Below are 24,403 nucleotides of genomic sequence, written 5' to 3'. Positions count from 1 at the left end.
GCGGCCAGACACAAGCAGAAGCAGAAGCAGCAGAAGCAGCAGCAGCACCACCTTTTGTTTTTTGGCTGCAGCAGCAGCAAGGCCCACAGGGCTGGCTAGCTGGCTAGCCAGCAAGCAGGTAGCAATGAAAGTAGGAATCTTTCTTTTTAACCCTGTAAGGGGGTGGTGCACTGTACCCGAAGATACTGCCATATCGGGTCAATGCATAGGGCGACGGAAGCAAGCTTCGAAATCGGCCCCCGTTCTCAAAAATCCATTTAATATATGGTCCCCAGATAGGGGACGTATCAGATATTAAACTGATAAGAACAGATACTACACTTGATCTTAGCCAAAAGGCCGAGAAGCGATAACCGTGAAAGGGGCGGGCCCAACAAGGTGCCCTTCATGGGCACTATCACTGCTTGCTGTCAGGGAGGCTGCCAGACAATTTTCCATGCACACTCTGGGCTGGGGGGCAGTCAACCACCAGTACACACAGCAGAACCTAAACCCATACCATTATTGCTAAGCAGCAAGACAGGGGCCCATTGCACTCCCACGGGGCCTTTTTAAATGCAATCCATAACCCGGATTTGCCAGGAACCCTTCTTACTCCTCCTACTTGCATGTGACACTGGGCTTAGGATCTGCATAGGAAACACACACACAAGCACACACCTACCTTTGTTGCCTGCAGATGCCTCCTTGGCTGTCCCCAAACGGTATCAAACCAACACCCACGGGAAGCTGTAAGCATAGAGGACATGCCTGCACCCCATTGGACTTACCTGTGTGGGTTAAACCCGGGTTATTTGACAACCTATGGCGGTGATGGTTCTGCTCAGGCAGAGCAGTGCTGATGCTCCTCATAAAGCTGTCGCTGCTGTGAAGGTTCTAGGTGACATCACAAATCCCTATGGTTACATACACAACAAAGCTGGGTTGTTGTTGTTTACACTCTGCAAGGCCTGTGGAAGTGAGTGACATCATAGCACTGTAGTTCTGAGGGTTCTAGATGGATGCAACAATCTCCTGTTGCTTCTATGAAGGCCATAATAGACGACATCACCAAACAGCTCCATAGTCACATACACAGCAAAGGAGAGATGTTGTTTACACCTAGTGATGTCAGTGGTATTGAGTGACATCACAGCACAGTGCTAAGGCTCCTGGGCCTGGACACAGCAGCGGCTGCAATATCTCAATGGAGAATACGTTTATATATATGTGTGTGTGTGCGCGTATATATATATATATATATATATATATAAATATATATATATATATATATATATATATATATATATATATATATTTCTCCGCCGAAATCACTTTTAAACCCATTTCCACCTTTTTTTCCCTTCTCTTCCTCTTACTTTTTTTTCACGTTTTTTTACGTTTTTCTCCTTTTCGCCTCTTTTCTGGGCGTATTATTCTTCTTTTTCTTCTTTTTTTTCGTCTAATGCATACCCCATCAGTGCAGCAATGCTTATTCAATACCGCCAGCAGATGGAGACACTGGGGGATAATTTTCTAAGGATTTATACTGATTTTTCCTGTCTGAATTTGTCGCACAGAAAGTTGCAGGCCAAATATGTGTGACATTTCTGCGACTTTAGCTTCTAGAGCATTTTTACAACATTATACATAGGTGCTGAATACATAAAAAGCGACTGTTCAGCGACAGACAAGTCGCATCGGCTGAAAGTAGGCCAGAATGTCAGTCCATGTTGGAGCAGGTTTAGATACAGTCTAAAGTATAGATCTCAAAGTCTGTGCACAGAATTTAGCAAGGGCCTCGCAGCTTCTGATGCATCAGGTAGGTGCACAATAGCATAGCCTAACCCTCTGTACATTGGTCTATATTGATGCGGGACATAGACAGCCAGCTGATGACCAATCCATTAGTGCAATGGATGGCTGGAAGCATTTGTCTTTGCCTTTGCAATACCACAGAAGCAATGCATGGTCAATGTACAGCAATGACACACCTGTGTGAACAGCCAGGAGACCCCCCCCCCCCCCCCATGTTATGTTACATAGTTACATAGTTAGTACGGTCGAAAAAAGACATATGTCCATCAAGTTCAACCAGGGAATTAAGGGGTAGGGGTGTGGCGCGATATTGGGGAAGGGATGAGATTTTATATTTCTTCATAAGCATTAATCTTATTTTGTCAATTAGGAACATTCAGCACCCACCCGCTATCAAGGCAGCTGCCTATCATGTCATGCCCTACCTGCACAGGTGTGCTGGCTACTCAAATGATCCAATTAAGGAGGCCATTTAGTCAGCAGCAGCAGAAGTCCTGTGCCTGGACGCTCCAACAGCGGCCAGACACAAGCAGAAGCAGAAGCAGCAGAAGCAGCAGCAGCACCACCTTTTGTTTTTTGGCTGCAGCAGCAAGGCCCACAGGGCTGGCTAGCTGGCTAGCCAGCAAGCAGGTAGCAATGAAAGTAGGAATCTTTCTTTTTAACCCTGTAAGGGGGTGGTGCACTGTACCCGAAGATACTGCCATATCGGGTCAATGCATAGGGCGACGGAAGCAAGCTTCGAAATCGGCCCCCGTTCTCAAAAATCCATTTAATATATGGTCCCCAGATAGGGGACGTATCAGATATTAAACTGATAAGAACAGATACTACACTTGATCTTAGCCAAAAGGCCGAGAAGCGATAACCGTGAAAGGGGCGGGCCCAACAAGGTGCCCTTCATGGGCACTATCACTGCTTGCTGTCAGGGAGGCTGCCAGACAATTTTCCATGCACACTCTGGGCTGGGGGGCAGTCAACCACCAGTACACACAGCAGAACCTAAACCCATACCATTATTGCTAAGCAGCAAGACAGGGGCCCATTGCACTCCCACGGGGCCTTTTTAAATGCAATCCATAACCCGGATTTGCCAGGAACCCTTCTTACTCCTCCTACTTGCATGTGACACCGGGCTTAGGATCTGCATAGGAAACACACACACAAGCACACACCTACCTTTGTTGCCTGCAGATGCCTCCTTGGCTGTCCCCAAACGGTATCAAACCAACACCCACGGGAAGCTGTAAGCATAGAGGACATGCCTGCACCCCATTGGACTTACCTGTGTGGGTTAAACCCGGGTTATTTGACAACCTATGGCGGTGATGGTTCTGCTCAGGCAGAGCAGTGCTGATGCTCCTCATAAAGCTGTCGCTGCTGTGAAGGTTCTAGGTGACATCACAAATCCCTATGGTTACATACACAACAAAGCTGGGTTGTTGTTGTTTACACTCTGCAAGGCCTGTGGAAGTGAGTGACATCATAGCACTGTAGTTCTGAGGGTTCTAGATGGATGCAACAATCTCCTGTTGCTTCTATGAAGGCCATAATAGACGACATCACCAAACAGCTCCATAGTCACATACACAGCAAAGGAGAGATGTTGTTTACACCTAGTGATGTCAGTGGTATTGAGTGACATCACAGCACAGTGCTAAGGCTCCTGGGCCTGGACACAGCAGCGGCTGCAATATCTCAACGGAGAATACGTTTATACATATGTGTGTGTGTGCGCGTATATATATATATATATATATATATATATATATATATATATATTTCTCCGCCGAAATCACTTTTAAACCCATTTCCACCTTTTTTTCCCTTCTCTTCCTCTTACTTTTTTTTCACGTTTTTTTACGTTTTTCTCCTTTTCGCCTCTTTTCTGGGCGTATTATTCTTCTTTTTCTTCTTTTTTTTCGTCTAATGCATACCCCATCAGTGCAGCAATGCTTATTCAATACCGCCAGCAGATGGAGACACTGGGGGATAATTTTCTAAGGATTTATACTGATTTTTCCTGTCTGAATTTGTCGCACAGAAAGTTGCAGGCCAAATATGTGTGACATTTCTGCGACTTTAGCTTCTAGAGCATTTTTACAACATTATACATAGGTGCTGAATACATAAAAAGCGACTGTTCAGCGACAGACAAGTCGCATCGGCTGAAAGTAGGCCAGAATGTCAGTCCATGTTGGAGCAGGTTTAGATCCAGTCTAAAGTATAGATCTCAAAGTCTGTGCACAGAATTTAGCAAGGGCCTCGCACCTTCTGATGCATCAGGTAGGTGCACAATAGCATAGCCTAACCCTCTGTACTTTGGTCTATATTGATGCGGGACATAGACAGCCAGCTGATGACCAATCCACATTAGTGCAATGGATGGCTGGAAGCATTTGTCTTTGCCTTTGCAATACCACAGAAGCAATGCATGGTCAATGTACAGCAATGACACACCTGTGTGAACAGCCAGGAGACCCCCCCCCCCCCCCCCCATGTTATGTTACATAGTTACATAGTTAGTACGGTCGAAAAAAGACATATGTCCATCAAGTTCAACCAGGGAATTAAGGGGTAGGGGTGTGGCGCGATATTGGGGAAGGGATGAGATTTTATATTTCTTCATAAGCATTAATCTTATTTTGTCAATTAGGAACATTCAGCACCCACCCGCTATCAAGGCAGCTGCCTATCATGTCATGCCCTACCTGCACAGGTGTGCTGGCTACTCAAATGATCCAATTAAGGAGGCCATTTAGTCAGCAGCAGCAGAAGTCCTGTGCCTGGACGCTCCAACAGCGGCCAGACACAAGCAGAAGCAGAAGCAGCAGAAGCAGCAGCAGCACCACCTTTTGTTTTTTGGCTGCAGCAGCAGCAAGCCCACAGGGCTGGCTAGCTGGCTAGCCAGCAAGCAGGTAGCAATGAAAGTAGGAATCTTTCTTTTTAACCCTGTAAGGGGGTGGTGCACTGTACCCGAAGATACTGCCATATCGGGTCAATGCATAGGGCGACGGAAGCAAGCTTCGAAATCGGCCCCCGTTCTCAAAAATCCATTTAATATATGGTCCCCAGATAGGGGACGTATCAGATATTAAACTGATAAGAACAGATACTACACTTGATCTTAGCCAAAAGGCCGAGAAGCGATAACCGTGAAAGGGGCGGGCCCAACAAGGTGCCCTTCATGGGCACTATCACTGCTTGCTGTCAGGGAGGCTGCCAGACAATTTTCCATGCACACTCTGGGCTGGGGGGCAGTCAACCACCAGTACACACAGCAGAACCTAAACCCATACCATTATTGCTAAGCAGCAAGACAGGGGCCCATTGCACTCCCACGGGGCCTTTTTAAATGCAATCCATAACCCGGATTTGCCAGGAACCCTTCTTACTCCTCCTACTTGCATGTGACACTGGGCTTAGGATCTGCATAGGAAACACACACACAAGCACACACCTACCTTTGTTGCCTGCAGATGCCTCCTTGGCTGTCCCCAAACGGTATCAAACCAACACCCACGGGAAGCTGTAAGCATAGAGGACATGCCTGCACCCCATTGGACTTACCTGTGTGGGTTAAACCCGGGTTATTTGACAACCTATGGCGGTGATGGTTCTGCTCAGGCAGAGCAGTGCTGATGCTCCTCATAAAGCTGTCGCTGCTGTGAAGGTTCTAGGTGACATCACAAATCCCTATGGTTACATACACAACAAAGCTGGGTTGTTGTTGTTTACACTCTGCAAGGCCTGTGGAAGTGAGTGACATCATAGCACTGTAGTTCTGAGGGTTCTAGATGGATGCAACAATCTCCTGTTGCTTCTATGAAGGCCATAATAGACGACATCACCAAACAGCTCCATAGTCACATACACAGCAAAGGAGAGATGTTGTTTACACCTAGTGATGTCAGTGGTATTGAGTGACATCACAGCACAGTGCTAAGGCTCCTGGGCCTGGACACAGCAGCGGCTGCAATATCTCAACGGAGAATACGTTTATATATATGTGTGTGTGTGCGCGTATATATATATATATATATATATATATATATATATATATATATATTTCTCCGCCGAAATCACTTTTAAACCCATTTCCACCTTTTTTTCCCTTCTCTTCCTCTTACTTTTTTTTCACGTTTTTTTACGTTTTTCTCCTTTTCGCCTCTTTTCTGGGCGTATTATTCTTCTTTTTCTTCTTTTTTTTCGTCTAATGCATACCCCATCAGTGCAGCAATGCTTATTCAATACCGCCAGCAGATGGAGACACTGGGGGATAATTTTCTAAGGATTTATACTGATTTTTCCTGTCTGAATTTGTCGCACAGAAAGTTGCAGGCCAAATATGTGTGACATTTCTGCGACTTTAGCTTCTAGAGCATTTTTACAACATTATACATAGGTGCTGAATACATAAAAAGCGACTGTTCAGCGACAGACAAGTCGCATCGGCTGAAAGTAGGCCAGAATGTCAGTCCATGTTGGAGCAGGTTTAGATACAGTCTAAAGTATAGATCTCAAAGTCTGTGCACAGAATTTAGCAAGGGCCTCGCACCTTCTGATGCATCAGGTAGGTGCACAATAGCATAGCCTAACCCTCTGTACTTTGGTCTATATTGATGCGGGACATAGACAGCCAGCTGATGACCAATCCATTAGTGCAATGGATGGCTGGAAGCATTTGTCTTTGCCTTTGCAATACCACAGAAGCAATGCATGGTCAATGTACAGCAATGACACACCTGTGTGAACAGCCAGGAGACCCCCCCCCCCCCCCCATGTTATGTTACATAGTTACATAGTTAGTACGGTCGAAAAAAGACATATGTCCATCAAGTTCAACCAGGGAATTAAGGGGTAGGGGTGTGGCGCGATATTGGGGAAGGGATGAGATTTTATATTTCTTCATAAGCATTAATCTTATTTTGTCAATTAGGAACATTCAGCACCCACCCGCTATCAAGGCAGCTGCCTATCATGTCATGCCCTACCTGCACAGGTGTGCTGGCTACTCAAATGATCCAATTAAGGAGGCCATTTAGTCAGCAGCAGCAGAAGTCCTGTGCCTGGACGCTCCAACAGCGGCCAGACACAAGCAGAAGCAGAAGCAGCAGAAGCAGCAGCAGCACCACCTTTTGTTTTTTGGCTGCAGCAGCAGCAAGCCCACAGGGCTGGCTAGCTGGCTAGCCAGCAAGCAGGTAGCAATGAAAGTAGGAATCTTTCTTTTTAACCCTGTAAGGGGGTGGTGCACTGTACCCGAAGATACTGCCATATCGGGTCAATGCATAGGGCGACGGAAGCAAGCTTCGAAATCGGCCCCCGTTCTCAAAAATCCATTTAATATATGGTCCCCAGATAGGGGACGTATCAGATATTAAACTGATAAGAACAGATACTACACTTGATCTTAGCCAAAAGGCCGAGAAGCGATAACCGTGAAAGGGGCGGGCCCAACAAGGTGCCCTTCATGGGCACTATCACTGCTTGCTGTCAGGGAGGCTGCCAGACAATTTTCCATGCACACTCTGGGCTGGGGGGCAGTCAACCACCAGTACACACAGCAGAACCTAAACCCATACCATTATTGCTAAGCAGCAAGACAGGGGCCCATTGCACTCCCACGGGGCCTTTTTAAATGCAATCCATAACCCGGATTTGCCAGGAACCCTTCTTACTCCTCCTACTTGCATGTGACACTGGGCTTAGGATCTGCATAGGAAACACACACACAAGCACACACCTACCTTTGTTGCCTGCAGATGCCTCCTTGGCTGTCCCCAAACGGTATCAAACCAACACCCACGGGAAGCTGTAAGCATAGAGGACATGCCTGCACCCCATTGGACTTACCTGTGTGGGTTAAACCCGGGTTATTTGACAACCTATGGCGGTGATGGTTCTGCTCAGGCAGAGCAGTGCTGATGCTCCTCATAAAGCTGTCGCTGCTGTGAAGGTTCTAGGTGACATCACAAATCCCTATGGTTACATACACAACAAAGCTGGGTTGTTGTTGTTTACACTCTGCAAGGCCTGTGGAAGTGAGTGACATCATAGCACTGTAGTTCTGAGGGTTCTAGATGGATGCAACAATCTCCTGTTGCTTCTATGAAGGCCATAATAGACGACATCACCAAACAGCTCCATAGTCACATACACAGCAAAGGAGAGATGTTGTTTACACCTAGTGATGTCAGTGGTATTGAGTGACATCACAGCACAGTGCTAAGGCTCCTGGGCCTGGACACAGCAGCGGCTGCAATATCTCAACGGAGAATACGTTTATATATATGTGTGTGTGTGCGCGTATATATATATATATATATATATATATATATATATATATATATATATATTTCTCCGCCGAAATCACTTTTAAACCCATTTCCACCTTTTTTTCCCTTCTCTTCCTCTTACTTTTTTTTCACGTTTTTTTACGTTTTTCTCCTTTTCGCCTCTTTTCTGGGCGTATTATTCTTCTTTTTCTTCTTTTTTTTCGTCTAATGCATACCCCATCAGTGCAGCAATGCTTATTCAATACCGCCAGCAGATGGAGACACTGGGGGATAATTTTCTAAGGATTTATACTGATTTTTCCTGTCTGAATTTGTCGCACAGAAAGTTGCAGGCCAAATATGTGTGACATTTCTGCGACTTTAGCTTCTAGAGCATTTTTACAACATTATACATAGGTGCTGAATACATAAAAAGCGACTGTTCAGCGACAGACAAGTCGCATCGGCTGAAAGTAGGCCAGAATGTCAGTCCATGTTGGAGCAGGTTTAGATACAGTCTAAAGTATAGATCTCAAAGTCTGTGCACAGAATTTAGCAAGGGCCTCGCACCTTCTGATGCATCAGGTAGGTGCACAATAGCATAGCCTAACCCTCTGTACTTTGGTCTATATTGATGCGGGACATAGACAGCCAGCTGATGACCAATCCATTAGTGCAATGGATGGCTGGAAGCATTTGTCTTTGCCTTTGCAATACCACAGAAGCAATGCATGGTCAATGTACAGCAATGACACACCTGTGTGAACAGCCAGGAGACCCCCCCCCCCCCCCCCCATGTTATGTTACATAGTTACATAGTTAGTACGGTCGAAAAAAGACATATGTCCATCAAGTTCAACCAGGGAATTAAGGGGTAGGGGTGTGGCGCGATATTGGGGAAGGGATGAGATTTTATATTTCTTCATAAGCATTAATCTTATTTTGTCAATTAGGAACATTCAGCACCCACCCGCTATCAAGGCAGCTGCCTATCATGTCATGCCCTACCTGCACAGGTGTGCTGGCTACTCAAATGATCCAATTAAGGAGGCCATTTAGTCAGCAGCAGCAGAAGTCCTGTGCCTGGACGCTCCAACAGCGGCCAGACACAAGCAGAAGCAGAAGCAGCAGAAGCAGCAGCAGCACCACCTTTTGTTTTTTGGCTGCAGCAGCAAGCAGGTAGCAATGAAAGTAGGAATCTTTCTTTTTAACCCTGTAAGGGGGTGGTGCACTGTACCCGAAGATACTGCCATATCGGGTCAATGCATAGGGCGACGGAAGCAAGCTTCGAAATCGGCCCCCGTTCTCAAAAATCCATTTAATATATGGTCCCCAGATAGGGGACGTATCAGATATTAAACTGATAAGAACAGATACTACACTTGATCTTAGCCAAAAGGCCGAGAAGCGATAACCGTGAAAGGGGCGGGCCCAACAAGGTGCCCTTCATGGGCACTATCACTGCTTGCTGTCAGGGAGGCTGCCAGACAATTTTCCATGCACACTCTGGGCTGGGGGGCAGTCAACCACCAGTACACACAGCAGAACCTAAACCCATACCATTATTGCTAAGCAGCAAGACAGGGGCCCATTGCACTCCCACGGGGCCTTTTTAAATGCAATCCATAACCCGGATTTGCCAGGAACCCTTCTTACTCCTCCTACTTGCATGTGACACTGGGCTTAGGATCTGCATAGGAAACACACACACAAGCACACACCTACCTTTGTTGCCTGCAGATGCCTCCTTGGCTGTCCCCAAACGGTATCAAACCAACACCCACGGGAAGCTGTAAGCATAGAGGACATGCCTGCACCCCATTGGACTTACCTGTGTGGGTTAAACCCGGGTTATTTGACAACCTATGGCGGTGATGGTTCTGCTCAGGCAGAGCAGTGCTGATGCTCCTCATAAAGCTGTCGCTGCTGTGAAGGTTCTAGGTGACATCACAAATCCCTATGGTTACATACACAACAAAGCTGGGTTGTTGTTGTTTACACTCTGCAAGGCCTGTGGAAGTGAGTGACATCATAGCACTGTAGTTCTGAGGGTTCTAGATGGATGCAACAATCTCCTGTTGCTTCTATGAAGGCCATAATAGACGACATCACCAAACAGCTCCATAGTCACATACACAGCAAAGGAGAGATGTTGTTTACACCTAGTGATGTCAGTGGTATTGAGTGACATCACAGCACAGTGCTAAGGCTCCTGGGCCTGGACACAGCAGCGGCTGCAATATCTCAATGGAGAATACGTTTATATATATGTGTGTGTGTGCGCGTATATATATATATATATATATATATATATATATATTTCTCCGCCGAAATCACTTTTAAACCCATTTCCACCTTTTTTTCCCTTCTCTTCCTCTTACTTTTTTTTCACGTTTTTTTACGTTTTTCTCCTTTTCGCCTCTTTTCTGGGCGTATTATTCTTCTTTTTCTTCTTTTTTTTCGTCTAATGCATACCCCATCAGTGCAGCAATGCTTATTCAATACCGCCAGCAGATGGAGACACTGGGGGATAATTTTCTAAGGATTTATACTGATTTTTCCTGTCTGAATTTGTCGCACAGAAAGTTGCAGGCCAAATATGTGTGACATTTCTGCGACTTTAGCTTCTAGAGCATTTTTACAACATTATACATAGGTGCTGAATACATAAAAAGCGACTGTTCAGCGACAGACAAGTCGCATCGGCTGAAAGTAGGCCAGAATGTCAGTCCATGTTGGAGCAGGTTTAGATACAGTCTAAAGTATAGATCTCAAAGTCTGTGCACAGAATTTAGCAAGGGCCTCGCAGCTTCTGATGCATCAGGTAGGTGCACAATAGCATAGCCTAACCCTCTGTACTTTGGTCTATATTGATGCGGGACATAGACAGCCAGCTGATGACCAATCCATTAGTGCAATGGATGGCTGGAAGCATTTGTCTTTGCCTTTGCAATACCACAGAAGCAATGCATGGTCAATGTACAGCAATGACACACCTGTGTGAACAGCCAGGAGACCCCCCCCCCCCCCATGTTATGTTACATAGTTACATAGTTAGTACGGTCGAAAAAAGACATATGTCCATCAAGTTCAACCAGGGAATTAAGGGGTAGGGGTGTGGCGCGATATTGGGGAAGGGATGAGATTTTATATTTCTTCATAAGCATTAATCTTATTTTGTCAATTAGGAACATTCAGCACCCACCCGCTATCAAGGCAGCTGCCTATCATGTCATGCCCTACCTGCACAGGTGTGCTGGCTACTCAAATGATCCAATTAAGGAGGCCATTTAGTCAGCAGCAGCAGAAGTCCTGTGCCTGGACGCTCCAACAGCGGCCAGACACAAGCAGAAGCAGAAGCAGCAGAAGCAGCAGCAGCACCACCTTTTGTTTTTTGGCTGCAGCAGCAAGGCCCACAGGGCTGGCTAGCTGGCTAGCCAGCAAGCAGGTAGCAATGAAAGTAGGAATCTTTCTTTTTAACCCTGTAAGGGGGTGGTGCACTGTACCCGAAGATACTGCCATATCGGGTCAATGCATAGGGCGACGGAAGCAAGCTTCGAAATCGGCCCCCGTTCTCAAAAATCCATTTAATATATGGTCCCCAGATAGGGGACGTATCAGATATTAAACTGATAAGAACAGATACTACACTTGATCTTAGCCAAAAGGCCGAGAAGCGATAACCGTGAAAGGGGCGGGCCCAACAAGGTGCCCTTCATGGGCACTATCACTGCTTGCTGTCAGGGAGGCTGCCAGACAATTTTCCATGCACACTCTGGGCTGGGGGGCAGTCAACCACCAGTACACACAGCAGAACCTAAACCCATACCATTATTGCTAAGCAGCAAGACAGGGGCCCATTGCACTCCCACGGGGCCTTTTTAAATGCAATCCATAACCCGGATTTGCCAGGAACCCTTCTTACTCCTCCTACTTGCATGTGACACTGGGCTTAGGATCTGCATAGGAAACACACACACAAGCACACACCTACCTTTGTTGCCTGCAGATGCCTCCTTGGCTGTCCCCAAACGGTATCAAACCAACACCCACGGGAAGCTGTAAGCATAGAGGACATGCCTGCACCCCATTGGACTTACCTGTGTGGGTTAAACCCGGGTTATTTGACAACCTATGGCGGTGATGGTTCTGCTCAGGCAGAGCAGTGCTGATGCTCCTCATAAAGCTGTCGCTGCTGTGAAGGTTCTAGGTGACATCACAAATCCCTATGGTTACATACACAACAAAGCTGGGTTGTTGTTGTTTACACTCTGCAAGGCCTGTGGAAGTGAGTGACATCATAGCACTGTAGTTCTGAGGGTTCTAGATGGATGCAACAATCTCCTGTTGCTTCTATGAAGGCCATAATAGACGACATCACCAAACAGCTCCATAGTCACATACACAGCAAAGGAGAGATGTTGTTTACACCTAGTGATGTCAGTGGTATTGAGTGACATCACAGCACAGTGCTAAGGCTCCTGGGCCTGGACACAGCAGCGGCTGCAATATCTCAACGGAGAATACGTTTATATATATGTGTGTGTGTGCGCGTATATATATATATATATATATATATATATATATATATATATATTTCTCCGCCGAAATCACTTTTAAACCCATTTCCACCTTTTTTTCCCTTCTCTTCCTCTTACTTTTTTTTCACGTTTTTTTAAGTTTTTCTCCTTTTCGCCTCTTTTCTGGGCGTATTATTCTTCTTTTTCTTCTTTTTTTTCGTCTAATGCATACCCCATCAGTGCAGCAATGCTTATTCAATACCGCCAGCAGATGGAGACACTGGGGGATAATTTTCTAAGGATTTATACTGATTTTTCCTGTCTGAATTTGTCGCACAGAAAGTTGCAGGCCAAATATGTGTGACATTTCTGCGACTTTAGCTTCTAGAGCATTTTTACAACATTATACATAGGTGCTGAATACATAAAAAGCGACTGTTCAGCGACAGACAAGTCGCATCGGCTGAAAGTAGGCCAGAATGTCAGTCCATGTTGGAGCAGGTTTAGATACAGTCTAAAGTATAGATCTCAAAGTCTGTGCACAGAATTTAGCAAGGGCCTCGCACCTTCTGATGCATCAGGTAGGTGCACAATAGCATAGCCTAACCCTCTGTACTTTGGTCTATATTGATGCGGGACATAGACAGCCAGCTGATGACCAATCCATTAGTGCAATGGATGGCTGGAAGCATTTGTCTTTGCCTTTGCAATACCACAGAAGCAATGCATGGTCAATGTACAGCAATGACACACCTGTGTGAACAGCCAGGAGACCCCCCCCCCCCCCATGTTATGTTACATAGTTACATAGTTAGTACGGTCGAAAAAAGACATATGTCCATCAAGTTCAACCAGGGAATTAAGGGGTAGGGGTGTGGCGCGATATTGGGGAAGGGATGAGATTTTATATTTCTTCATAAGCATTAATCTTATTTTGTCAATTAGGAACATTCAGCACCCACCCGCTATCAAGGCAGCTGCCTATCATGTCATGCCCTACCTGCACAGGTGTGCTGGCTACTCAAATGATCCAATTAAGGAGGCCATTTAGTCAGCAGCAGCAGAAGTCCTGTGCCTGGACGCTCCAACAGCGGCCAGACACAAGCAGAAGCAGAAGCAGCAGAAGCAGCAGCAGCAGCACCACCTTTTGTTTTTTGGCTGCAGCAGCAGCAAGGCCCACAGGGCTGGCTAGCTGGCTAGCCAGCAAGCAGGTAGCAATGAAAGTAGGAATCTTTCTTTTTAACCCTGTAAGGGGGTGGTGCACTGTACCCGAAGATACTGCCATATCGGGTCAATGCATAGGGCGACGGAAGCAAGCTTCGAAATCGGCCCCCGTTCTCAAAAATCCATTTAATATATGGTCCCCAGATAGGGGACGTATCAGATATTAAACTGATAAGAACAGATACTACACTTGATCTTAGCCAAAAGGCCGAGAAGCGATAACCGTGAAAGGGGCGGGCCCAACAAGGTGCCCTTCATGGGCACTATCACTGCTTGCTGTCAGGGAGGCTGCCAGACAATTTTCCATGCACACTCTGGGCTGGGGGGCAGTCAACCACCAGTACACACAGCAGAACCTAAACCCATACCATTATTGCTAAGCAGCAAGACAGGGGCCCATTGCACTCCCACGGGGCCTTTTTAAATGCAATCCATAACCCGGATTTGCCAGGAACCCTTCTTACTCCTCCTACTTGCATGTGACACTGGGCTTAGGATCTGCATAGGAAACACACACACAAGCACACACCTACTTTGTTGCCTGCAGATGCCTCCTTGGCTGTCCCCAAACGGTATCAAACCAACACCCACGGGAAGCTGTAAGCATAGAGGACATGCCTGCACCCCATTGGACTTACCTGTGTGGGTTAAACCCGGGTTATTTGACAACCTATGGCGGTGATGGTTCTGCTCAGGCAGAGCAGTGCTGATGCTCCTCATAAAGCTGTCGCTGCTGTGAAGGTTCTAGGTGACATCACAAATCCCTATGGTTACATACACAACAAAGCTGGGTTGTTGTTGTTTACACTCTGCAAGGCCTGTGGAAGTGAGTGACATCATAGCACTGTAGTTCTGAGGGTTCTAGATGGATGCAACAATCTCCTGTTGCTTCTATGAAGGCCATAATAGACGACATCACCAAACAGCTCCATAGTCACATACACAGCAAAGGAGAGATGTTGTTTACACCTAGTGATGTCAGTGGTATTGAGTGACATCACAGCACAGTGCTAAGGCTCCTGGGCCTGGACACAGCAGCGGCTGCAATATCTCAACGGAGAATACGTTTATATATATGTGTGTGTGTGCGCGTATATATATATATATATATATATATATATATATATATATATATATATATATATAAATATATATATATATTTCTCCGCCGAAATCACTTTTAAACCCATTTCCACCTTTTTTTCCCTTCTCTTCCTCTTACTTTTTTTTCACGTTTTTTTACGTTTTTCTCCTTTTCGCCTCTTTTCTGGGCGTATTATTCTTCTTTTTCTTCTTTTTTTTCGTCTAATGCATACCCCATCAGTGCAGCAATGCTTATTCAATACCGCCAGCAGATGGAGACACTGGGGGATAATTTTCTAAGGATTTATACTGATTTTTCCTGTCTGAATTTGTCGCACAGAAAGTTGCAGGCCAAATATGTGTGACATTTCTGCGACTTTAGCTTCTAGAGCATTTTTACAACATTATACATAGGTGCTGAATACATAAAAAGCGACTGTTCAGCGACAGACAAGTCGCATCGGCTGAAAGTAGGCCAGAATGTCAGTCCATGTTGGAGCAGGTTTAGATACAGTCTAAAGTATAGATCTCAAAGTCTGTGCACAGAATTTAGCAAGGGCCTCGCACCTTCTGATGCATCAGGTAGGTGCACAATAGCATAGCCTAACCCTCTGTACTTTGGTCTATATTGATGCGGGACATAGACAGCCAGCTGATGACCAATCCATTAGTGCAATGGATGGCTGGAAGCATTTGTCTTTGCCTTTGCAATACCACAGAAGCAATGCATGGTCAATGTACAGCAATGACACACCTGTGTGAACAGCCAGGAGACCCCCCCCCCCCCCCCCATGTTATGTTACATAGTTACATAGTTAGTACGGTCGAAAAAAGACATATGTCCATCAAGTTCAACCAGGGAATTAAGGGGTAGGGGTGTGGCGCGATATTGGGGAAGGGATGAGATTTTATATTTCTTCATAAGCATTAATCTTATTTTGTCAATTAGGAACATTCAGCACCCACCCGCTATCAAGGCAGCTGCCTATCATGTCATGCCCTACCTGCACAGGTGTGCTGGCTACTCAAATGATCCAATTAAGGAGGCCATTTAGTCAGCAGCAGCAGAAGTCCTGTGCCTGGACGCTCCAACAGCGGCCAGACACAAGCAGAAGCAGAAGCAGCAGAAGCAGCAGCAGCACCACCTTTTGTTTTTTGGCTGCAGCAGCAGCAAGGCCCACAGGGCTGGCTAGCTGGCTAGCCAGCAAGCAGGTAGCAATGAAAGTAGGAATCTTTCTTTTTAACCCTGTAAGGGGGTGGTGCACTGTACCCGAAGATACTGCCATATCGGGTCAATGCATAGGGCGACGGAAGCAAGCTTCGAAATCGGCCCCCGTTCTCAAAAATCCATTTAATATATGGTCCCCAGATAGGGGACGTATCAGATATTAAACTGATAAGAACAGATACTACACTTGATCTTAGCCAAAAGGCCGAGAAGCGATAACCGTGAAAGGGGCAGGCCCAACAAGGTGCCCTTCATGGGCACTATCACTGCTTGCTGTCAGGGAGGCTGCCAGACAATTTTCCATGCACACTCTGGGCTGGGGGGCAGTCAACCACCAGTACACACAGCAGAACCTAAACCCATACCATTATTGCTAAGCAGCAAGACAGGGGCCCATTGCACTCCCACGGGGCCTTTTTAAATGCAATCCATAACCCGGATTTGCCAGGAACCCTTCTTACTCCTCCTACTTGCATGTGACACTGGGCTTAGGATCTGCATAGGAAACACACACACAAGCACACACCTACCTTTGTTGCCTGCAGATGCCTCCTTGGCTGTCCCCAAACGGTATCAAACCAACACCCACGGGAAGCTGTAAGCATAGAGGACATGCCTGCACCCCATTGGACTTACCTGTGTGGGTTAAACCCGGGTTATTTGACAACCTATGGCGGTGATGGTTCTGCTCAGGCAGAGCAGTGCTGATGCTCCTCATAAAGCTGTCGCTGCTGTGAAGGTTCTAGGTGACATCACAAATCCCTATGGTTACATACACAACAAAGCTGGGTTGTTGTTGTTTACACTCTGCAAGGCCTGTGGAAGTGAGTGACATCATAGCACTGTAGTTCTGAGGGTTCTAGATGGATGCAACAATCTCCTGTTGCTTCTATGAAGGCCATAATAGACGACATCACCAAACAGCTCCATAGTCACATACACAGCAAAGGAGAGATGTTGTTTACACCTAGTGATGTCAGTGGTATTGAGTGACATCACAGCACAGTGCTAAGGCTCCTGGGCCTGGACACAGCAGCGGCTGCAATATCTCAACGGAGAATACGTTTATATATATGTGTGTGTGTGCGCGTATATATATATATATATATATATATATATATATATATTTCTCCGCCGAAATCACTTTTAAACCCATTTCCACCTTTTTTTCCCTTCTCTTCCTCTTACTTTTTTTTCACTTTTTTTACGTTTTTTTCCTTTTCGCCTCTTTTCTGGGCGTATTATTCTTCTTTTTCTTCTTTTTTTTCGTCTAATGCATACCCCATCAGTGCAGCAATGCTTATTCAATACCGCCAGCAGATGGAGACACTGGGGGATAATTTTCTAAGGATTTATACTGATTTTTCCTGTCTGAATTTGTCGCACAGAAAGTTGCAGGCCAAATATGTGTGACATTTCTGCGACTTTAGCTTCTAGAGCATTTTTACAACATTATACATAGGTGCTGAATACATAAAAAGCGACTGTTCAGCGACAGACAAGTCGCATCGGCTGAAAGTAGGCCAGAATGTCAGTCCATGTTGGAGCAGGTTTAGATACAGTCTAAAGTATAGATCTCAAAGTCTGTGCACAGAATTTAGCAAGGGCCTCGCACCTTCTGATGCATCAGGTAGGTGCACAATAGCATAGCCTAACCCTCTGTACTTTGGTCTATATTGATGCGGGACATAGACAGCCAGCTGATGACCAATCCATTAGTGCAATGGATGGCTGGAAGCATTTGTCTTTGCCTTTGCAATACCACAGAAGCAATGCATGGTCAATGTACAGCAATGACACACCTGTGTGAACAGCCAGGAGACCCCCCCCCCCCCCCATGTTATGTTACATAGTTACATAGTTAGTACGGTCGAAAAAAGACATATGTCCATCAAGTTCAACCAGGGAATTAAGGGGTAGGGGTGTGGCGCGATATTGGGGAAGGGATGAGATTTTATATTTCTTCATAAGCATTAATCTTATTTTGTCAATTAGGAACATTCAGCACCCACCCGCTATCAAGGCAGCTGCCTATCATGTCATGCCCTACCTGCACAGGTGTGCTGGCTACTCAAATGATCCAATTAAGGAGGCCATTTAGTCAGCAGCAGCAGAAGTCCTGTGCCTGGACGCTCCAACAGCGGCCAGACACAAGCAGAAGCAGAAGCAGCAGAAGCAGCAGCAGCACCACCTTTTGTTTTTTGGCTGCAGCAGCAGCAAGGCCCACAGGGCTGGCTAGCTGGCTAGCCAGCAAGCAGGTAGCAATGAAAGTAGGAATCTTTCTTTTTAACCCTGTAAGGGGGTGGTGCACTGTACCCGAAGATACTGCCATATCGGGTCAATGCATAGGGCGACGGAAGCAAGCTTCGAAATCGGCCCCCGTTCTCAAAAATCCATTTAATATATGGTCCCCAGATAGGGGACGTATCAGATATTAAACTGATAAGAACAGATTTTTTTTTTTTAACTTGGCTACCCCTGAGGGGTATCTTTTTATTTAGAATTCATAACATTTTACAAAGTGCATTACGATTTATAAATATAATTTTTTTTCAATAAAAACAAATTTTGATAATAAAATCACATATAACAATAAAAGTTCACATAAATACAATCATAATACACTTAAAATGGGCACTTGGTGGCTTTACAAAAGGGCGTTCCATTCATTAAAATACCATTTTCTAGCTAATAAAGGATAATATTTCTTGTCTAATAAAAAGTACTGGTACATATCACTAAAACAAAGAGCTAAAACATCATTCACAGATAAAATCTCATGTTTAAAAAGTAAAATGTTTCTGGCATTCCATAGAGCTGCTTTAACACAGTTTATGATCTTCCATGCCATTGTCTCTTGAGTCCGTATTGGGCATTCCAGACATCCATAAAAAACAGCTGCAGAGTTTAAGTCCTTTATTTCTGTTATCTTCTTCACCAGAGGGAGTATTTTAGTCCATATCCTTTTTGCATAAAAACAAGTCCAGAAAAGGTGGTACACGGTCTCGGGTTCCTGGCAGCCCTCCCTCGGGCATACTGCAGTGTTGGCCATCCTTCTTCGGTGCTGGAATGCCCGGCATGGAAGACACTCGTGTATGCAGCTCCAGGCCAGATCTTTCTGTGAATTAAAAAGATAAATCATATTTGCCATCTTCCATATTTTCCTGCATTTCTCTTCATTAAAATTATTCACAGGGGCAATAAAACCACTTTCTTTAATATATTTTAACATTTTTTTGCTATTAGTTACTTCATTAATACTTTTTCCGTTAAAGTTGTACAAGTTGAAAATTTTCTCTAAAATCTTGTATTGTTGGGGAAGATTAAAAGCATAAGGACAGCTTAAAACAGTTTTAAACCACCCATTCCTCCTCATAAAAAAACCTGTATTAAAACGGATAAAATATGACCAGTAACTATCCTTAAAAAGTGTGCTAACACACATGCTAAGAAACTTGGTAAAAAGGAACGCCTTGATGTCGGGGAAGTCCTTTCCACCCATACCTTTTGGCATCATGACGATCTCTCTTCTCAATTTTTCACTCTTGGAGCTCCATAAAAAGGTAAAACATGCTTTAATAATTTTATTTAAAATCATTTCGGGGGGTGGAAAGACCATGCCAAGATACAATAAAATGGGTAAAATCACCATCTTTGTAACTAAAACCTTCCCCTCCATCGTTAGCGTTCTCATGTTCCACATACAAATTTTTGTGTTTATTTTTTGAGCCACCAAGTCCCAGCTATTAAAACCATTGTTTGACTCACTGAAGGAGACCCCTAAAATCTGCACAGACTCAGACACAGGAATGGGTAAATCCCTTAAAAACAGTCCTCCTATATTTAAAACACTGCTTTTATTAAAATTTACCTTAAAACCGGAGGCACAACAAAAAAATTCAACTTGCTTTAGGGCTTTTTGAAGCGATGGGGTGTCCCTTCCAAGCACTGCCACATCGTCCATGTACCCCACTACTTTAGCCTCTAGTCCCCCTCCTCCCGGCAGGGGGACCCCTCTTATTTGCTTATCTCTCCTCAAGGTGCATAGTAGAGGCTCAAGCGCACATATGAAAAGTAGTGGGGACAAAGGACACCCCTGCTTCACTCCGGAATTTAAAATCACATCCTGTGTCTTAAAACCGTTAACTAAAATCTTGCTTGTGCAGTTTTTATAAAAGGCCTTAAGAGACAATAAAAAGCCTTCAGGTATACCCATTTTCTCTAAAACCTTAAAAAGATAAAAATGTGACACTCTGTCAAAAGCCTTCTCGAAGTCTAAGGATAAAATGGCTAGTTTTCCGTTTCTAGACTTTGTGTCACTAATCACATCTTTTAAAAGGTTAAGATTTTCCCATATGCTCCTCCCAGGCACCCCACAGACCTGATTTGAATGGATTATTTTCTCTATTACACTTTTTAATCTATTTGCGCACAGTTTTGCCATCACTTTGTAGTCACAGTTGAGGAGGGTGATTGGTCTCCAGTTCTTTAGATCTGACCGGTCTCCCTTTTTGAACAGCAGGGAGACATCACCCTTCCTCCATGAACCTGGGAGGGCTTTTGTTTTAAATACTTCTGTAAAAAGGGAAAAAAGGTCATCTTTTAAAACACCATAAAAAATGACATAAAACTCAATGGGTATACCGTCAGGACCAGGCACCTTACCGGATTTAAAACTCCTGATCGTCTCTAAAACCTCCTGTTCCGAGATCTCCCTCTGTAAAAGAGACTGGGACACAGGGTCTAAAACATTGGTAATCTCCTTCAATGAGTCATTCATAAAATCAATATCAATATTTTTTGTATTAAAAAGATCCGCATAAAATGAATGTACCCTTTTTAAAATACCCTGTACATCTTTTTCTCCTTGTATATTATCAATTAAAACCTTTTTATCCGTTACTTTCTTAAAAAAGTACCTGGAGCAGGTCTCGTTCTCTTCAAGGTGCTTTATTTTGGATCTGAAAATTATCTCTTTTCCCTTCTGCTCCAGGCACTGTTTTATTTCTTTTTTTAAGTCAGTAATTTCTCTATAAACCTCTATACCATTGTCTCTGAATTTGTACAGGGTTTGCAGACGGGTATTTAGAAGGGAGTAAAACTCACGCTTCTCTTTAGCTCTAGAGATCCCTACTCTAATAAAAAACTCTTTTATTTTTATTTTCATTTTCTCCCACCATATACTGATGGGAGTGTTAGGATCTCTTACCCGTCTGCAGTCCTTGTAGAAGTTGATAAAATCGGATAAAACCTGCGGATCTTCTAAAAGGGATACATTCATCTTCCAGGCATTCCTCCCAGTCTTTTTTCTAAAATCACTCTTCACCTTAAAAGATAAAAGTTTGTGATCAGAAAAAACATTGGTTAAAACATCACACTTAAAAGGCAGTACTTGATAAGAACAGAAGATAAAATCGATCCTGGAGCTGCAGTTTGCGTTGCTCCAGGTCACACCGTCTCTTTCTGGTAAAATACTATTGCATTTCTTAAAAACATCAGTAAGTCTAAAATCAATAATCATATTTTTTAACATAGAAGATGTTTTATCATAGTTTCTACTTACTGAATTGGTAAAACGGTGCTCCCCCCTTAAAATACAATTAAAATCACCTGCTAAAATAAGAGGTTCAGAATCATTGATAAAAAGGGGTAAAATCTCTAACATCCGTGCTCTATCATTTTTATCGGGTGAACCATAAAAATTTAAAAACTGCCATTTAATACCATCAATAAAAGCTTTAACCAATAAAATTCTGCCTGGTAAAATCTCATGAATAAAATCAATAAAAGCATTTCCTTTAAAAAATATGGCGACCCCTGCTGATCTGGATTCGTTAGATCCAGACCAGACTGATGGACCGTGTACCCAATCTTTTTTATACTTTTCATAATTTAAACTATGCGGGATGCCGCACTCCTGCAGGAAAACCACAGAAGCAGCAAAAATAGACAAGTAGTTAAAAAGGGCAACCCGTTTCGCTCGTGAACTTATACTTCTTACATTCATAGACAATCCGGACAACTCAGCCATTGGAGATGTAAAAAAAAGGGAGGCTCAGATAACAAACTAAAAACCAGATTGCGCACTGGAGCTCTCGTTACCCCCCACCTCTGACTCTACCGTACACATAGAGGAAGCCGGAGAGGAACCACCATCGCTCGAGCAGCCCCCCTCTTCCAAGACCACAGGTGTATAGACGGAGTACATTGGTAAGAACAGCTTCTGGGCTCCATTCTCTTTTTCGGCGTCCACCTCTTGCCCCTCCATAGGGGTCGGGTGCGTACTTAGGTCCGTTTCCGGGACCTCGGAGATGGTCACCCCTGAAACCTCCTCCTGGCTGGGAGGAGTAGGGGTATCCACCGCTGGGACCTGTGGAGGAGCTTCACTTGGAGCCCCCGTCACGACAGGAACTTCCATCTGCTCCTCCTGGACCACCTCCGAGTCCGGACGCCCTTTGGAGCCCCTTCGTCTTTTCACCTTTGCTACTCCGTCCGGGTTTTCACACTCAGGGGGACCCCAAGCAGGAGGACCTTCCGGGGTGGAATCGGGCACCTCTCGCTCTTCCACCTTCTCTGAGGTATCTGCCCGATCCCCTCTCGCATTTCTCTTCCCCGGCCTCCTCTCACCTGGGGTCCCCCTTTCCACCTGTGCCTCTTTCTCCTGGGGTTCTTTTGGGGGGGCCGTGGTCTCCATCTCACAGCTTACCTCTTCTTGTGGGGGGTGCTCCTCCTCTCTGGCTTTTCCCCAGGCTGGTCTCCGGACGTCTCTCTTGGGTTGCCCTTGCTGTTCTGTGGTTTTTTTTGGTCTGTGGGGACAGAAAGCATACACGTGACCAAAGTGACGGCAAAAATTACATCTCAAACCCTTATCACATTTTTCTGTTTCATGTTGCATGCTTCCACATTTCTTACAGGAACTTTCACAATTTTCCTTTATGTGCCCATAACGTTGGCACCTTCTGCAGAAGTTTGGCATTCCCGCAAAAAAGAGGTCGCCACACACATTGTTTAATTTAAAACGAGCAGGCGGTAATAGTATCCCCCCTGGGAGGGTGGGGTCTTTGTTGCACGTGACTTGATATCGCCATTTTGAGGTCCAGACACCACAGTCGTTCATGATTTTTCCTCTGAACTCCACCTTTTTAAAGTAGGCTGCCAGGAACCCATCGATCTCTCTCTGATTTACAAAAGGGGAGTACATCTTCACGACAATCAACTTGGTTTCATCTAGGACGTGCTCGACAATTTGGATACCCTTAAGCCTCGGATCATCTTGCTTTGGAATTTTCATTACTGCATCTAAGAATACGCCTTCCCCTATGAAAGTGCAGTCGTAGATCCTCCGCTTAGGGTAATCCTGGATGGCCAAAATCTCTCGCTTACGAACATTAAGAATCTTGTCGAGCACGTCCTCTATCACGAACCTCATGCCACGTGCATCCGCCGCATCACCTGTGAGAATGACCCGCACAGTGTGTTTAATCCGGGCATAAGCCGGTACCGAACCAGGATCTAGATCTTCATCCATGGTTCATTCGTGTTTTGGTCTGGTTCTCTCCGCTCCAACCAACCAGCCAATTCGCTCAAACCTCTCTCCACCCGAAGGCTTTGAGAGGCGATCGCAACCCGTTACCCTGGGACTAAGCCCTCTCCCCAATAGCAACAAGTGGGTGAAGCCCAGGCAATAAACCTGGGCGATCCCACAAGGCCGAGGAGAGGGGTACCCGAGTACCTTCTGACCAGATCTCCTGTATTACTACACTTGATCTTAGCCAAAAGGCCGAGAAGCGATAACCGTGAAAGGGGCGGGCCCAACAAGGTGCCCTTCATGGGCACTATCACTGCTTGCTGTCAGGGAGGCTGCCAGACAATTTTCCATGCACACTCTGGGCTGGGGGGCAGTCAACCACCAGTACACACAGCAGAACCTAAACCCATACCATTATTGCTAAGCAGCAAGACAGGGGCCCATTGCACTCCCACGGGGCCTTTTTAAATGCAATCCATAACCCGGATTTGCCAGGAACCCTTCTTACTCCTCCTACTTGCATGTGACACTGGGCTTAGGATCTGCATAGGAAACACACACACAAGCACACACCTACCTTTGTTGCCTGCAGATGCCTCCTTGGCTGTCCCCAAACGGTATCAAACCAACACCCACGGGAAGCTGTAAGCATAGAGGACATGCCTGCACCCCATTGGACTTACCTGTGTGGGTTAAACCCGGGTTATTTGACAACCTATGGCGGTGATGGTTCTGCTCAGGCAGAGCAGTG

The 24,403-nt window shown here is 45.2% G+C and overlaps 9 non-coding genes and 1 pseudogene across 9 annotated transcripts; all 10 read right to left on the bottom strand.

Moving 5' to 3' along the window:
* Positions 1–160: 160 nt before the first annotated feature.
* On the bottom strand, positions 161–351 carry LOC130318558 (U2 spliceosomal RNA). Its single transcript, XR_008865061.1, has one exon. It is a non-coding gene; the product is annotated as a U2 spliceosomal RNA (small nuclear RNA).
* A 2,118-nt stretch (positions 352–2,469) lies between these two features.
* On the bottom strand, positions 2,470–2,660 carry LOC130318557 (U2 spliceosomal RNA). The gene has a single exon (XR_008865060.1). It is a non-coding gene; the product is annotated as a U2 spliceosomal RNA (small nuclear RNA).
* A 2,094-nt stretch (positions 2,661–4,754) lies between these two features.
* On the bottom strand, positions 4,755–4,945 carry LOC130318556 (U2 spliceosomal RNA). The gene has a single exon (XR_008865059.1). It is a non-coding gene; the product is annotated as a U2 spliceosomal RNA (small nuclear RNA).
* Positions 4,946–7,037: 2,092 nt separating this feature from the next.
* LOC130318555 (U2 spliceosomal RNA) lies at positions 7,038–7,228 on the bottom strand. The gene has a single exon (XR_008865058.1). It is a non-coding gene; the product is annotated as a U2 spliceosomal RNA (small nuclear RNA).
* Positions 7,229–9,290: 2,062 nt separating this feature from the next.
* LOC130318580 (U2 spliceosomal RNA) lies at positions 9,291–9,481 on the bottom strand. Its single transcript, XR_008865079.1, has one exon. It is a non-coding gene; the product is annotated as a U2 spliceosomal RNA (small nuclear RNA).
* Positions 9,482–11,559: 2,078 nt separating this feature from the next.
* On the bottom strand, positions 11,560–11,750 carry LOC130318579 (U2 spliceosomal RNA). Its single transcript, XR_008865078.1, has one exon. It is a non-coding gene; the product is annotated as a U2 spliceosomal RNA (small nuclear RNA).
* A 2,092-nt stretch (positions 11,751–13,842) lies between these two features.
* On the bottom strand, positions 13,843–14,033 carry LOC130318578 (U2 spliceosomal RNA). The gene has a single exon (XR_008865077.1). It is a non-coding gene; the product is annotated as a U2 spliceosomal RNA (small nuclear RNA).
* A 2,117-nt stretch (positions 14,034–16,150) lies between these two features.
* LOC130318566 (U2 spliceosomal RNA) lies at positions 16,151–16,341 on the bottom strand. Its single transcript, XR_008865068.1, has one exon. It is a non-coding gene; the product is annotated as a U2 spliceosomal RNA (small nuclear RNA).
* Positions 16,342–18,424: 2,083 nt separating this feature from the next.
* On the bottom strand, positions 18,425–18,613 carry LOC130318575 (U2 spliceosomal RNA). The gene has a single exon (XR_008865076.1). It is a non-coding gene; the product is annotated as a U2 spliceosomal RNA (small nuclear RNA).
* A 5,170-nt stretch (positions 18,614–23,783) lies between these two features.
* Positions 23,784–23,916, bottom strand: LOC130318577 (U2 spliceosomal RNA; annotated as a pseudogene).
* Positions 23,917–24,403: the final 487 nt, after the last annotated feature.

Source organism: Hyla sarda, unplaced genomic scaffold (assembly GCF_029499605.1).
Source record: "Hyla sarda isolate aHylSar1 unplaced genomic scaffold, aHylSar1.hap1 scaffold_2054, whole genome shotgun sequence".
Lineage (NCBI taxonomy): Eukaryota > Metazoa > Chordata > Amphibia > Anura > Hylidae > Hyla > Hyla sarda.
Note: the sequence above shows the minus strand (reverse complement) of the source record. Positions and strands in the feature narration are given on the sequence as shown.